This window comes from Lynx rufus, unplaced genomic scaffold (assembly GCF_022079265.1).
Source record: "Lynx rufus isolate CCGP_SWC_20201006 ecotype Redwood Valley unplaced genomic scaffold, mLynRuf1.p SCAF_4, whole genome shotgun sequence".
Taxonomy (NCBI): domain Eukaryota; kingdom Metazoa; phylum Chordata; class Mammalia; order Carnivora; family Felidae; genus Lynx; species Lynx rufus.
The window spans coordinates 61,917,806-61,933,068 of NW_025814856.1; positions in this window are offsets into that span (position 1 = coordinate 61,917,806).

Below are 15,263 nucleotides of genomic sequence, written 5' to 3' on the forward strand. Positions count from 1 at the left end.
TTGTCGGCCATTGGCTCTGAGGGGTCCCCTTAAGTGGCCGGCTCCCCCACCCACCTTTCGGGCCTTCTTCTCACTGCGACTCTGCTTGGCTTTGGCGACGGTCTCCTCGCTGCCACCGCTGGCCGGGGCCTGGGGAGGACAGGGTCTGAGCCCCTGAGTGGGGGGTGCCCTTCCAGGGGTGCGCCCTCCCTCCTGGCTGGGCACCTGAGCCGGGCACTGTGCGCCCTGCGCTCCCGACAGTTCCTGCTCCTCTGGTTCTGCCGACGACTCCCCATGGCTGTCGGAGTGCTGGGCCGATCCCTGGCCGGATCCCGGGGCCCTGGGTGGCGAGTCTGGGGAGGGGGGAGGTGTGAAGAAGGCCTCTGCCTTCTGACTTGGCCCCATGGCCCGCCCACCCACCCACTCTGGTGCCCCGCTCAGGACTGCGCTCCTGCTGTGTCCTCCCCTGCCCCCCACTCACCTTCCTCCAGGCTGTCCTGGTCATCCTGCTGCTCGGCGGCTGGGAGCCCTCGAGGGCCAGGAGGCACTTGGCAGGGGGGCGAGAGCCTCCAGGCCTGGTCTTTGGCATGGGTGTCCCCCACAGGGGCCGTTTTGGGGCTGAGGAGGGGGGAGTGGGGCGGGAGGCCCACACGATGCCCGGCCCCTGGAGGCTTTGTGGTTCCTGAGAAGGCAGCTGCCGCCCGCTGGGCTCCTGCCCGTGGTGGCTGGAGGCCCGGAGAGCCCGAGGGCTCCTTGCCCTCCACTGAGTCTTCCCTGGGGCCCTGGCAAGGGCAGGGAGCAAGGAGTGCCTCTGTGGGGACACGGGGAGCAGAGGGCTCGGGGCCGAGGACCCTGTCCCGGGGCACGCTGGGCGGGCCTCTGGCAGGGCTCTCCAGGGACTGTGCTGGGGACGAGCTGGGGGCTCCTGGTGCCACCTGCGCCCACGTTCCACTTCCCGGGCCCGGCACGGGCTCCCGCTGCAGACAGGGTGCTGGTGCGTGTGGGGTAGGCTCTTTGGGGCAGCCCCTGCCTGACCTGGGTGCGGACCTCAGTGGGGACTCTGCACGGGAGCCCGGCCCGGCCTCCGAGGTCACAGCAAGGGGAAACCCGAGCCCCTGGTTTGCTCTTTGGCCTACCTCAGGGTGAGCGGCAGGATGTGCCCTCCTAGCCCCCTGGGGTGCTGGCTCAAGGCCCCCAGCCCGGCAATTGTCACCCCCTAGGGCCTCCTTCGGGGCTGAGCAGGGCCCAGCTGTGTGGGCAGTGCGCACACGGGCCCCAGGATGGGTTCCCTGCTCAGGTGCCAACAGGACCGCCACTGCTTCCTCTCCAGCAGAGACAGGAGTGGGTGGGGCCATGGCCTCCCCGGCAGGCTCAGGGCATTCTAGAGCCTCTCTGGCAGGTTCTGGAAGTTCTGGGGCTGCTACGATAGGCCGAGGGAGTTCCAGGACCTCCGTGGCAGGCTCAGAATGTTCCAGAGCCTCCGTGGCAGGCTCTGGGTGTTCCGGGGCCTCCGTGGCAAGCTCAGGGTGTTGCGGGGCCTCCGTGGCAGGCTCTAGATGTTCCGGGGCCTCTGTGGCAGGCTCAGGGTGTTCCAGGGCCTCCGTGGTAGGCTCTTGGTGTTCCGGGGCCTCTGTGGCAGGCTCAGGGTGTTCCGGGGCCTCCGTGGCAGGCTCTTGGTGTTCCGGGGCCTCTGTGGCAGGCTCAGGGTGTTCTGGGGCCTCCGTGGTAGGTTCTTGGTGTTCTGGGGCCTCCGTGGCAGGCTCAGGGTGTTCCGGGGCCTCCCTGGCAGGCTCAGGGTGTTCCGGGGCCTCCGTGGCAGGCTCTGGGTGTTCCGGGGCCTCCGTGGCAGGCTCTGGGTGTTCCGGGGCCTCCGTGGCAGGCTCAGGCTGTTCTGGGGCCTCCGTGGCAGGCTCAGGGTGTTCCGGGGCCTCCGTGACAGGCTCTGGGTGTTCTGGGGCCTCCTTGGCAGGCTCAGGGTGTTCTAGGGCCTCTGTGGCAGGCTCAGCGTGTTCCGGGGCCTCCGTGACAGGCTCTGGGTGTTCCGGGGCCTCCTTGGCAGGCTCTGGGTGTTTCGGGGCCTCCTTGGTAGGCTCAGGGTGTTCCGATGCCTCCGTGGCAGGCTCAGGGTGTTCCAGGGCCTCCGTGACAGGCTCTGGGTGTTCCGGGGCCTCCGTGGCAGGCTCAGGGTGTTCTGGGGCCTCTTTGGCAGGCTCTGGGTGTTCCGGGGCCTCCTTGGCAGGCTCAGGGTGTTCTGGGGCCTCCGTGGCAGGCTCAGGGTGTTCCGGGGCCTCCGTAGCAGGCTCTGGGTGTTTCGGGGCCTCCTTGGCAGGCTCAGGGTGTTCCGATGCCTCCGTGGCAGGCTCTGGGTGTTTCGGGGCCTCCTTGGCAGGCTCAGGGTGTTCTGGGGCCTCTGTGGCAGGCTCAGTGTGTTCCGGGGCCTCTGTGGCAGGCTCAGGCTGTTCCAGGGCCTCCGTGCCAGACTCAGGCTGTTCCGGGGCCTCCGTGGCAAGCTCAGGCTGTTCCCGGGTCTCAGTTGCAGCCTCAGGGCATTCTGTGGTCTCTGTGGCAGGCTCAGAATGTTCCAGGGCCTCTGTGGTAGGCTCTGGGTATTCTGGGGCCTCCGTGGCAGGCCCAGGATGGTCCGGGGTCTCTGGGATGGACTCAGGGTGTTCTGGGGCCTCTGTGGTAGTCTTGGGGTGCTCCAGAGCCTCCATAGCAGGCTCTGAGTGTTCTGGGGCCTCCCTGGCAGGCTCTGGGTGTTCCGGGGCCTCCCTGGCAGGCTCTGGGTGTTCCGGGGCCTCCCTGGCAGGCTCTGGGTGTTCCGGGGCCTCCCTGGCAGGCTCTGGGTGTTCCGGGGCCTCCGTGGCAGGCTCTGGGTGTTCCGGGGCCTCCGTGGCAGGCTCAGGGTGTTCCGGGGTCTCCGTGGCAGGCTCAGGGTGTTCCGGGGTCTCCGTGGCAGCCTCAGGGCATTCTGTGGTCTCCGTGGCAGGCTCCGAATGTTCTAGGGCCTCTGTGGCAGGCCCAGGATGTTCCGGGGTCTCTGGGATGGACTCAGGGTGTTCTGGGGCCTCTGTGGTAGTCTTGGGGTGCTCCAGGGCCTCCATAGCAGGTTCAGGAAGTTCTAGAGCCTCTGTGGCAGGCTCAGAATGTTCCAGGGCCTCTGTGACAGGCTCAGAGTGTTCTGGGGTCTTGGTGACAGGCCCAGGATGTTCCAGGGCCTCTGTGACAGCCTCAGGGTATTCTGGGGCCTCCGTGGCAGGCCCAGGATGTTCCAGGATCTCTGTGACAGGCTCAGAATGTTCCAGGGGATCTGTGACAGGCTCAGAGTGGTCTGGGCTCTTGGTGACAGGCCCAGCATGTTCCGGGGTCTCTGTGACAGGCTCAGGGTGTTCTGGAGCCTCTGTGACAGGCTCAGAGTGTTCTGGGGCTTCTGTGGCAAGCTCAGAGTGTTCTGGGGCCTCTATGACAGGCTCAGACTGTTCCAGAGCCTCTGTGACAGGCTCAGAGTGTTCTGGGGTCTCGGTGATAGGCCCAGGATGTTCCGGAGCCTCTGTGACAGACTCAGGGTGTCCTGGGGTCTCGGTGACAGGCCCAGGATGTTCTGGGGCCTCTGTGACAGACTCAGGGTGTCCTGGGGTCTCAGTGACAGACTCAGGGTGTTCTGGGGTCTCTGTGACAGACCCAGGATGTTCTGGGGCTTCTGTGGCAGGCCCAGGATGTTCTGGGGCCTCTGTGGCAGGCCCAGGATGTTCTGGGGTCTCCATGGTAGGCTCAGGGTGTTCTGGGGCCTCTGGGACAGACTCAGGGTGTCCTGGGGTCTCAGTGACAGACTCAGGGTGTTCTGGGGTCTCCATGACAGATCCAGGATGTTCTGGGGCCTCTGGGACAGGCTCAGGGTGTTCTGGGGCCTCTGGGACAGGCTCAGGGTGTTCTGGGGTCTCAGTGACAGACTCAGGGTGTTCTGGGGTCTCCATGGCAGACCCAGGATGTTCTGGGGCCTCTGTGGCAGGCTCAGGCTGTTCTGGGGCCTCTGTGACAGCCTCAGGGTGTTCTGGGGTCTCCGTGGCAGAACCAGGATGTTCTGGGGTCTCTGTGGCAGGCTCAGGGTGTTCTGGGGCCTCTGTTACAGGCTCAGGTTGTCCTGGGGTCTCAGTAACAGACTCAGGGTGTTCTGAGGTCTCCGTGGCAGACCCAGGATGTTCTGGGGCCTCTGTGGCAGGCTCAGAGTGTCCTGGGGCCTCTGTGACAGACTCAGGGTGTCCTGGGGTCTCAGTGACAGACTCAGGGTGTTCTGGGGTCTCTATGACAGACCCAGGATGTTCTGGGGCTTCTGTGGCAAGCCCAGGATGTTCTGGGGTCTCCATGGCAGGCTCAGGGTGTTCTGGGGCCTCTGGGACAGACTCAGGGTGTCCTGGGCTCTCAGTGACAGGCTCAGGGTGTTCTGGGGCCTCTGGGACAGGCTCAGGGTGTTCTGGGGCCTCTGGGACAGGCTCAGGGTGTTCTGGGGCCTCTGTGGTAGTCTTGGGGTGCTCCAGGGCTTCCGTGGCAACCTTGGGGCATTCTGGGGTCTTCGTGGCAGGCTGTGGGGGTTGTGCAGCCTCCGTGGCAGACTTGGGGGTGCCTGCAGTTCCCCTTGCGGCCCAGAGTGTACCAGTGTCTGCAGCTGGCTCCACGCCTTCCAGCTGGGCTTGGTTCCAGGCCGAAGGCTCCGGGCCTCCAGCATGTCTTGTGTCACTCTCCTCAGGTGCCGGCCTCGGTTCCAAGGTTGTTTGTCCTTCCTGCTGGGCTGCGGTGACCACAGGCTTGATCCTTGGGGTGTGTACGTGCAGCTTCTGAAGCCTGGCCGCAGCGGCAGGCCCCCGGCCCAAGGGGAGGCCTGTGTCCTGTGGGGGCCGGGCTGGGGCCACAGAGTCAGGGTCCTGGCCTGCTTCTGGCTTCAGGGTTTGCGGAGAGTCTGGGCTTGGTGTGAGGTCCCCCTCTTCCGGGGCAGTGCAAGGGGCCAGGCCTACAGCAGCGCCGTCCTCCAACTGCAGGGGCTGAAGTGTGTCTGTGGCAACAGGCGCTGGGCCCAGGACGGAGCCCGCCTCCTCCCCCCAGGCCTGCAAGGTCACCCAGGGGCGGCCTGGGGCTTCCTGCAGGGCAGGAGCAGGGACCGCCCCTGTCTCCTGGGCACCCGGTTCGTGGCCCTCCATGGCCCGGCCGGCCTCTCCCTTAGAGATCCCAGGAGCGGGCGGCCCCCCAGGGCCGTCCTGGAGCAGGGCGGCGGGCTGCGCATGGGGCTCCCCGCTGTACATCCTCTCGTCATCTGCCCCCGCGTAGGAGGCAGAGTCGGGGTCGGACGAGGCCGCTGAGGTGTCGTCCCGGAAGGCGAAGGCCTCGTCCATGCCCTCGGTGATGGAGAGGTCGGACAGTGACTGCAGGGAGGAGGCGAACGTGCTGTCATCCTCGCCCTCCCCAGCTGGGTCCCCAGCAGAGTCCCGGCCGTCCTCCTCCTCCTCCTCCTCTTCCTCCTCCTCTTCCTCCTCCTCAGGGGCCCTCGGCGTCACCTCCACGGCCTCCACCTGGAAGAGGAGGCTGCCCCGGAAAGGCAGGAGGGAGGCGGGGATCATTGGGTCGTTGGCCAGGAAGTCCAGCTCGAAGAAGTGGCCATCCTGGCCCCAGGAAGAGCTGCTGTCTGCCGAGATGCTGGACTCCGGGGACGGGGGCCCTGGGGGCCCGGCAGGGGACGGCTCTTGCTCGTCCGCCACAGACCCCGGCGGGGAGAAGCCCCAGCCTGAGGGGACGTCCAGCCCTTCGGCCGGGACCAGCAGGCTCAGGGAACAGGACGGGGACGAGGCCCAGCTGTCGCCGTCCGCTGTGATGTAAGAGCCCGAGGGCGAGGCTGGCGGCGAGTCCCCCAGCTCAGCCTGGGTGTCCCGGGCGTCCCTGCGGGGCCCCGTGCCGAGGAGCAGGGCACAGGTGGTCTCGGTGGGGGTGGAGGGAGGCGTGAAGTAGGAGTCGGGGTCTGGGGCAGGGCAAGGCACAGGAGGGTCACCCTGAGAACACAACTCGGAGGGTGGGTTCAGGCTGGGATGCCCACCTTCCCGGTCCCTGAGCTCTGGCAGGGCTGCCCTGGGTGGCGGGGGCACCCGGCGGGTCTCCTCGCCCATCACGATCCGGGGCTCCAGGGTGGCTGGAGGGGGACCCCCGGTGGGCCGGGCTTCGGGTGGCCCAGGGCTGGGGCTGCCTTCTGCGGGGACCGCCCAGGCCGAGGGGGTGCCGCGCGGCCCCGCATCCCAGCTGGCTCCCTCCGGCGGGGGCCGGGCGCCCGGCTTGCTGGGTAGGAACTCGAGGGCCAGGCCGCCAGGACCCGGGCTCAGGGCACAGTGCTCCAGCCGGTCCCCTCTAGGGGTGGAGGCCGAGGCCACATCACAGGATGACTCTGTGGGAAGAGAAGGGCGTGAGGAGGGTACAGGGTGTGGAGTGCAGGGCGGGCGGGAGAGTGACCTGGGGCCGCACCATCTGGCGTGGGGCGTGGGGCGCAGCGCAGCAGCGACGGGGGGATGGGGAGTGGCAGGAGGTCAGCCGAACACACTAATGGGCTTCTCTCTGAGGCTCCGCAGGGGTGAGGCTGGTACCCGTCTCCTTGGGTGCTGGCTGGCTGGCCCCCTGCCCTCAGTCTGTGACCTCTCGTGACCTCTAGGGAGAGGCCTCTGCATTCAACTGCCCTGGGACAATGAAGGCCTCACAGCTCCTGTGACGCGGGGGCCCGGGCCCTCTTCCTCATCCCTCTTCTCTCTGCCCCGTGGGCACCTGAGGCCAGCCTGCCTGCTTGTAGCCGGCCCCGCCCCGTACCTGCTCCCAGAGCTGACGGGACAGGCCCTGGGCTGGAGCACACGGTGGAGGCAGCGCTGCAGTGGGGACGGGCCCTGGGGGGGTCACGGGGGGCTGGAAGGGCTCCCCCCCTGCCCAGGAACACACGAGTGCGTCCCCTGGCGGTGTTAGGGAGGCTGCCTCTGGGGGTCCTGCTCTATGACGCTCACCTGCGATCACCCCCCAAGTACCTCTGTGCCCTGGCTTTCTGTCTGCAAAGTAGAGTATCTGCCAGGACTAGAGAGGAAACTTTCACGAAGGGGCAGCCCCCTCCCGGGCCTACCCGTGGGCCTGCAGCCGTGGCTGAGCCCGGGGCCCTTGGGCCACACCACTGGGATTCTCAGGTGGGGGGGGACCCTGAGAAGCGGGTCCATGAGCTGGCTGCAGTGTGACAGACACCCAGGGCCTGGAGGTGGGTGTGGTGGGCGGGGTCGGGTGGAGTCGGGGCTCTTGGCACCGAGCCAGTGTGGTGCCCTTACCAACCCGCACTGGGGCAGGGAGAGGGCAGAGCTGGGCGAAGGGGGGAGGGGAAGGGAAGCCAAAGGTCAAAGGTTTTTGTAACCATCAAGGTCATCAAGCAGCCTGAGCAGAGCCAGCCTGAGACCCTGGGTCTGGGGAGTCCTAGCCTCCATCCACTTTACGGGACCCCAGAAGGAGACCGGGCCTCTGGGCCCAGGACTGGTCACATTGCTGGGTGACTTCTATCCACAGCAAGGTGCCCATGGCCCTCCAGGACCCACACATGGCTGACCTCTGGCTGGTCACCCTGGCTGGTCCTCCCAGACCCAGGCAGACCCCCTCAGCCTCCACCAGCAGTGCTGGCCCGGCCTCTCCGAGGATGTGGGCCTGCGCCCCGGCCCTAGTTCCCCAGACTCTGCTCCCCCAGGGCACCCCGGCTCACAGCGGCCCCTCTGCCTTCCCCAGGCTCCAGCTCCAGTCCTGCTCTGCAGACCCAGGCCCGACCAGTCACCGGCGCTGGGGCGGCCTTCAGGCATCTGAGGGTTCAGCTGAGACCTGAGCCGCCCAGGACTGCCTGACCCTGGGCTCCTCGAAGACAATGGGGCGGCGGCCCAGAGGGCGGGCGGTGGGCCCGCGAGCCCCAGAGCTGGGGGATGATCCCCACGAGGCCCCTCGAGTCTCTTCTGGCTCCTGGAGGACACCCGGGTTCCCCCCCGCCCTTCCCCGCAGTCCTGAGTTGGGACTTGCGGGGCATTGGGTAGCGGCGGGGGGGGGGGGGGTCAGGATTCAGGTGCTCGAAAGGGCAGGACGCCAAAAGGACCCGGGAGGGGACGGCGAGGGGGCTGGCTAGAGAAGGGCGGAGAGGGACAGGCGGGGAGAGGCGGAGGGCGGCCGAGACGCACGCAGGAGCGAGACCTCACCTGTGCGGGGCCCGGGCCCGCCTGCCTCCGGCAGCAGCAACTCGGCGCGGGCAGCTTCCCCGGGCATGGCCTGACCGCGCGCCCTTCCCTCCGTGCCCGGTCTGTCCGTGTGTCCGTCAGGCCGAGCCTTCGCGGCCACCGCCCCTCGGCCGGGGGGTGGGGGTCAGCGGATGATGTCAGAGGCGCCCCGCCCGCTGGCGCCCCGAGTGAGCGAGTGAGCGTGCGCGTGCGCTCCGAGCACTGCAGAGGGCCGTGCTGGGGGGAGGCGCCGGGTGGGGGTGCAGCCTCCCTCCCTTCCCCGACCCAGGCTGCGCCCTCCTTCCGCGCCGCGCGGCCCCGCCTTTCCCGCAGCATCTCCGTCTTTAACGGGAGGAGCCCGACCCCATGGAGCATCACCCCTAAGCCGGGAACTGGCAGGGGCGGGGGCGGGGACGGTAGCCAGAACTCGGGCTGCGGGGGCCTGGGCGCTCTGGGGGAGGCGGCGGCGCAGTCCTGGTGCCCGGCCTCCTGCGCCCCCCACCCTTTGCCTCCATCCCGGAGGTGAGCTGGAGCCGCAGCTCCACGCTGATTGGCTGGTCCTCGCCGTCGGTCTCCGTGGCAACCGCCTCCCGGCTCCATGGAAACCGGAGGGCAGGGAAACCGGTGGGAGCGCCGCGGGGCGGGCGGCCCCGGGGGAGGGGGAGCCGCGGCCAACCCCAGTTCCCGCCCCGGTCTCCGTGCCCCCCGCCGCTGGGCTCTCGGGCGGAGGAAGAGGAGACATGCCTTCCTCGCCCCGGAGGCCGCCCGGGCCACACCCCAGGGGCGACAGCGCTCTCGAGCCTCCCTGATCTGTGCCCTCACTACCACCCAGGCCCTCCCGCGCTCGCACCCGCCCAGTGCCAGGCTCCGGCCCGGGGACACAGATGACTATTGTCACCACCCCTGAGCTGGGTGCAGGCAGGGAATCAGAGCGGCAGTTGTCGCGGGTGGGGGTGGGGGGAGTGTCCTCCACCTTGTCTGCTGCTGGCGCGACCCCAGACGTAGCGTGGGGCTGGCTCTCTGCGTCCTGCACCCTGTCACCTGCTGGCAATGCCGGCGACCCATCCCCTCGTCCCCCTCCCTCTCCCCCCCCATGGGCTCCCCTTCTCTTCCTCTCCTCCCCCACACCCTTCATCCACACCTCCCAGGCTTTCCTAAGTTGCCTCCTTCTAGGGCCCTTCACCCTTTGCCTTGGCAGACCCCCTCCTAGCTCCCACTGCCCTGCAGACCCCCTACCATCTGGACAACACAGATTTTCCAGAAACCCAAAGTCCTTCAGCAGTCCCGAGGGGCTTCCAGTCTGGACATAGGCTGGTCTCTCCGTTCCTCCTGACTAATCTAACAAGAAATGCAGGAAATAAGAGACAACCAAAACAGGGGCGCCTGGGCAGCACGGTCACTTAAGTGACCAACTCTTGATCTCCACTCAGGTCATGATCTCAAGCCCCACGTCGGGCTCTGCACTGATAGTGCGGAGCCTGCTTGAGATTCTCTTTCTCTCTCAAAATAAAAAACATTAAAAAAAGAGGGAGGGGGTCACCTGGGTGGCTCAGTCGGTTGAGTGCCCAGCTTTGGCTCAGGTCACGATCTCACGGTCCATGAGTTCTAGCCCTGTGTCGGGCTCTGTGCTGACAGCTCGGAGCCTGGAACCTGCTTCGGATTCTGTGTCTCCCTCTCTCTCTGCCCCTCCCCTGCCCGTGCCCTGTCTCTCTCTCAAAAATAAATAAGGAAAAAATAAAATAAAAACTAAGGAAAAAGAGTATTCAAAGAAATGATAGCTGAAGCTTGTAGGCAAAGAATAGAAACATATCTTCAAGCAGCTGAGCAAATCTCAAACCCTAAGGCAACCCACGTCGGGACACCTGACCTGTGATGTCTAGCACTGAAGACAAAATCAGGGAAGCGGCTGAGAGACCCAAGGGAGCACCGAAGAGAGCCCCCGTGCACTTCTCCCCTCAAGCCAGCCCCTGTCATGCATTTCTGCCTTTCCCAGGCCCCACCTCCTCCTCCCTCCAGGTGCTCACTTGTCCTGTCCTTCCTTTGTCAACAGGCATGCTTTTCCAGGCAGGTGGGGTGTGTACCTGTGGCCAAAGTGCCTTCCTTCTCCAGCGACACTTTCTTTCAACGCTTGAGAACCCTCCTGCCTCCGGGGTGGCCCAGTCGGTTAGGCGTCCGTCCAAGACTTCGTTTTGACCCGGTTTCGGCTCAGGTCATGATCTCACCGCGTTAGTGAGACTGAGCCCTGAGTGGGGCTCTGTACCGAGTACTGAGTGTGGAGCCTGCTTGGGATTCTCTTCTCTCCCTCTCACTCTGCCCTTCCCCTCCTCGTGCTCTTTCTCAAATAAATAAATAAATAAAAATAAATTCACAAATCAGGAGGCAAAGATTTGCAGAGTGGATAGAAAAGCAAGACTGGGGGTGCCTGGGGGCTCAGCTGGTTAAGCGGCCAACTCTCGATTTCGGCTCGGGTCATGATCTCAGGGTTGGTGAGACCGAGCCCTATGTGGGCTCTGTGCTGACAGCGTGGAGCCTGCTGGGGACTGTGTCTACCTCTCTCTGCCCCTCCCCCACTTGTGTGTGCGTTTGTGTGCACGCGCGCTCTCTCTCTCTCAAGTTAAATAATCATTAAAAAAAAGCCAGACAACTACATGCTGTTTATAATAAACTCACTTCAAGTCCAGTGACAGCTGTGCTGGAAGAAAATAACAGAAAATGACATGAATAGTAACCAAACACACACAGCACACAACCACAAGCAGGGGTGGCTAGGTCAATATGTGAGAAAGTGCACTTTGGGGTAAAGGGGTAGGCGGCGACAGACTGACCCACGTTATGGGTAATGGAGCCACACACGCCGGCTCTCGGAACCTCGGAACACATGAGGCCGAGGCTGACCGAGCTGAGAGGAGGGGGTGGGTCTGCAGGAACGGTGGAGGACTGGACTTGACCGTCAGGACCTCTAGACAGAAAAGCAGCCGGATGTAAGGGAGTCACGTCACCCGCCCGCAGTGGTCTGCGGGGTGGTACCCCCAGCAGCGCAGAGTGACCCTGTGTTCAACGTGGGAAACGTTCCCCAAGACAGATCAAACCCCAGACCGTAAGGCAAACGTCAACATGTCTAAAATACCTGAAATCACAGGGTTTGTACTCAGACTGCAATGGACTCCCACAAAGTCAATCAGCAAGAGGAAAATCTCCAAACACTGGGAAGAAAACCACACTCTTATAAATGATCCTGCTCAAACTGCAAGTGCTCCAGGGCGTTTTTAAAAACACAGAACTGGTTAAGCATCTGACTTCGGCTCAGGTCATGATCTCGTGGTTCGTGGGTTCGAGCCCAGAGTCAGGCTCTGTGCTGACAGCTCAGAGCCTGGAGTCTGCTTCAGATTCTGCGTGCGTGTGTCTGTCTCAAAAATAAATAAATGTCAAAAAAAATTTAAAAACACAGAACTCAACAGGATAAAAATAAAAATACGGAACATCAAAGTGTGTGGTCTGCGAGTGCCAAGAGTCATCAAGGCCTCAAAGTCATCGTAGGTCCTACCTTGTGAAACTTGGGAAGAAAGAACAAAATAAAACCAAAACAAGCAGAAAGAAGGAAATAAAGTCAGGAGCAGAAATCAGTGAAATGGAAAACAGGAAAAGAGAGGGCATCAATGACACCAAGAAAAGGTTCTTTGAAGAATTGGTAAGATAGATAAACCTCTAACGAGGCTGCCAACATTAAAAGAGCAGACACAGATGACCAGGGCCAGGAGCACACCGGGGGCTGGAATGGTTTTAGTTCCATGTCAGCCCGAGGGGGCCGCAGGAAGCCCGGGTGGCAGGTGAGATATTCTTCTGGGAGCGCCAGAGTGACGCATGAAATCCTGGAGGCATGAGAAACATTAAAATCCACCAAATTCGAGCAAGCAAGATGAAATGGATAATCTGAACAGTCCTGTAACCATGAAAGAAATTACTTTTTAATTTAAAAGTTCACCCAAAGAAACTTTCAGGCCCAGATGATTTCACTGAGGAATTCTACCAAGTATTAAAAAAATTTTTTTTAATGTTTATTTTTGAGAGAGAGAGGGGGGCAGAATGTGAGCAGGGGAGGGGCAGAAAGAGGGAGACACAGAATCCGAAGCAGGCTCCAGGATCTGAGCTGTCAGCATAGAGACCAACATGGGACTTGAACTCACAGACCATGAGATCGTGACCTGAGATGAAGTCAGATGCTTACCCGACTGAGCCCCCCAGGCACCCCTAAAGTAGAATTAACATCAACTTAAAGCAATCTCTGCCCAGGACGCCTCGGTGGCTCAGTCGGTTAAGCATCTGACTCTTCATTCGGCACAGGTCATGATCTCATGGTTTGTGGGTTGGAGCCCCACACTGGGCTCTGTGCTGATGGTGCAGCGCTTGCCTGGGATTCTCTCTCTCCCTCTCTCTCTGCCCCATTCCCTGCTCTCTCTCTTTCTCTCTCTCTCAAAAAATAAACTAAAAATTAAAAAAAATAATAAAGCAATTTCTGCCAGAAAACAGAAGAGGAGGGAATGCCTCTTAACTCGTTTCCTGAGACAAATTTATTTTATTATTATTTTTATTTGTGAGAGAGAAAGAATGAGCTGGGGACAAGGGCAGAGAGGGAGGGAGGCAGGGGGGGAAAGGCGGAGAATATTAAGCAGGCTCCATGCTGAGCATGGAGCCCGACGTGGGGCTCGATCACAACCCTGGGGTCATGACCTGAGCCCAAATCAAGAGTCAGACACTTAAAGACTGAGCCACCCAGGTGTACCACGAGACAGAGTTAAATACTGTTACCAAAGCAAGGCAAGGACAGCACCAAATACAAACAAAAAACTACAGCCCAATCTCTCCCATGAACTTAGGCACAAAAATTCTCAATCAAATATTGGCAAATCCAATCCAACAATGTACAGAACAATCACACACCTCTGACCAGGTGTGCACGGGCGGCTCAGCACGTGAGAATCATTCAGCGGAACCCGTCAAGCCCGCAAGCTGGAGAAGAGAAATTATGTGATTGTGTCAATCGCATAATCCGACAGCCGTTCCAATTGTAAAAGATTTATCAGCAAGTTAAAATTACCTCCATAAAAATCATACGCAAAAATCTTAAGCCGATGCCGGGCCGGGAGCCGGAAGACTGAACGCTAAGGCCGGGCCGGGACAAGGGCCTTCGCTGCTGTGCCCGTTTTCAACACGAGGCCGCAGATCCTAACCCCGCAACGGGGCAAAAGAAGAAGGCAAAGCAGACAGACTTCCAGAACGGAAGCACGAGGGGCTCCACCGGCCAACCTCCCTGTGACACCGGTGGAGATCTTATGGCCAACAGTTAAAGCTCCCAGAAAGGGTCTGATGCGCAAATGAAATAGCTGTTCAAGACACTGAGTGCCAAGTCCTCAGTGGGGCACGAGTGGAGTGGAACCAAGGGGCGCGAGCTCCTGCTCTCCAAGGCAGAGAATGCACCTGACCTGGCCGAGGAGCACAGGGCCCCCGGTCCCCCAGCACTTCCTGGCCAGAGGCGCCACCTGCTGCAGGGGTGGGGGCAGGAGTCCCAGGCCAGTGTGACCGAGGTGGCCCCTCCTCCCTTTAGCCTCCGCGTGTGGGAGGGAGACCCTCCCTTGGGCCCGGCAGCCCCTTGAGGCCGTGGTTCCACACCAGAAGAGGCTGCCGTCCCCCGTCTGCTGAGGGCTCAGCTCCCACACTGAGGGCGTCTCTCCCAAGCCTGCCTGCCCCTGCTGAGATTTGGCCGGGCTGTGAAGTGGGTGGCTCCCAGTTTCTTCCCACAGGATCTGGCTTCACTTGCAACTGAGCAGGGGGTAGTGTGAAGCTGAGCGCCCCCTCAGGACTGTGGAGGTTGTGGTCAAAGGCCTTTGGGAGAAGACACACTGAGCCAGTGAAGACGCTGCCTAGACAGCGGGCCGGGGTGACTGGGGGCGCAGCCACGCACCTCACCGAGAAAAAGCCCCAGGGCCCTGCAGGGGAAGAGGAGCGGGCTTCCCCCAAATCATCTAACCCATCACCAAGCAAATGGGCAAGTAATGACAGTAACAAGCCCCAGAGGAGAGGGGGTGTTGGGCCAGAACCCAGAGTTGTTACAATATTTTATTTAAAATGCCCAGTTGCCGGGGCGCCTGGGTGTCTCAGTCAGTTGAGTGTCTGACTTTGGCTTGGGTCATGATCTCACAGCTTGTGGGTTCCAGCCCCGCGTCGGGCTCTGTGCTGACGGCTCAGAGCCTGGAGCCTGCTTCAGAGTCTGTGTCTCCCTCTCTCTGCTCCTCCCCCACTCACGCTCTGTGTCTCTCACTCTCAAAAATAAATTAACATTAAAAAAAATAAAAAAAATTTTTTAACGTTTATTTTTGAGACAGAGAGAGACAGAGTGTGAACGGGGGAGGGGCAGAGAGAGAGGGAGACACAGAATCGGAAGTAGGCTCCAGGCTCTGAGCCATCAGCCCAGAGTCCGACGCGGGGCTCGAACTCCCGGACCGTGAGATCGTGACTTGAGCTGAAGTCGGACGCTTAACCGACTGAGCCACCCAGGCGCCCCTAAAAAAATTTTTTTTAAATGCCCAGTTGCCAACAAAACATTACCAGGCACAGATAGGAAGTATGACCCATGTACTGGCGAGAAAGCAGGCAACACAAACTGCCTACAAGAGCGACCGGATGCCGTATGTCACAGAGAAAGATGTGAAGGTGGTTGTTGTAAGTTATGCTCACTGCTAAAGGAGAGCATGGTTAAAGCAAAGGAAGGTACGATGATGAGGTAGCAGCAAGTAGAGAATACCCACAAGGGACAGAAATGACGAGATTCACTTTAGGGGCTGAGCGGAAGATCTGAACTGGGAGGAGAACTAGTGAACTTGAAGACAGATCACAGGAGATTACGCGAGCTGGAGAAGAGAACAGAAAAACGCACAGAGCCTCCGAGAGGTGTGGAACACATTAACCGCACCAGCACATGCAGACCGCACACGGACCGGGGTACCAGGAGGAGGACAGCATCCAAAGAAGGTACAGCTG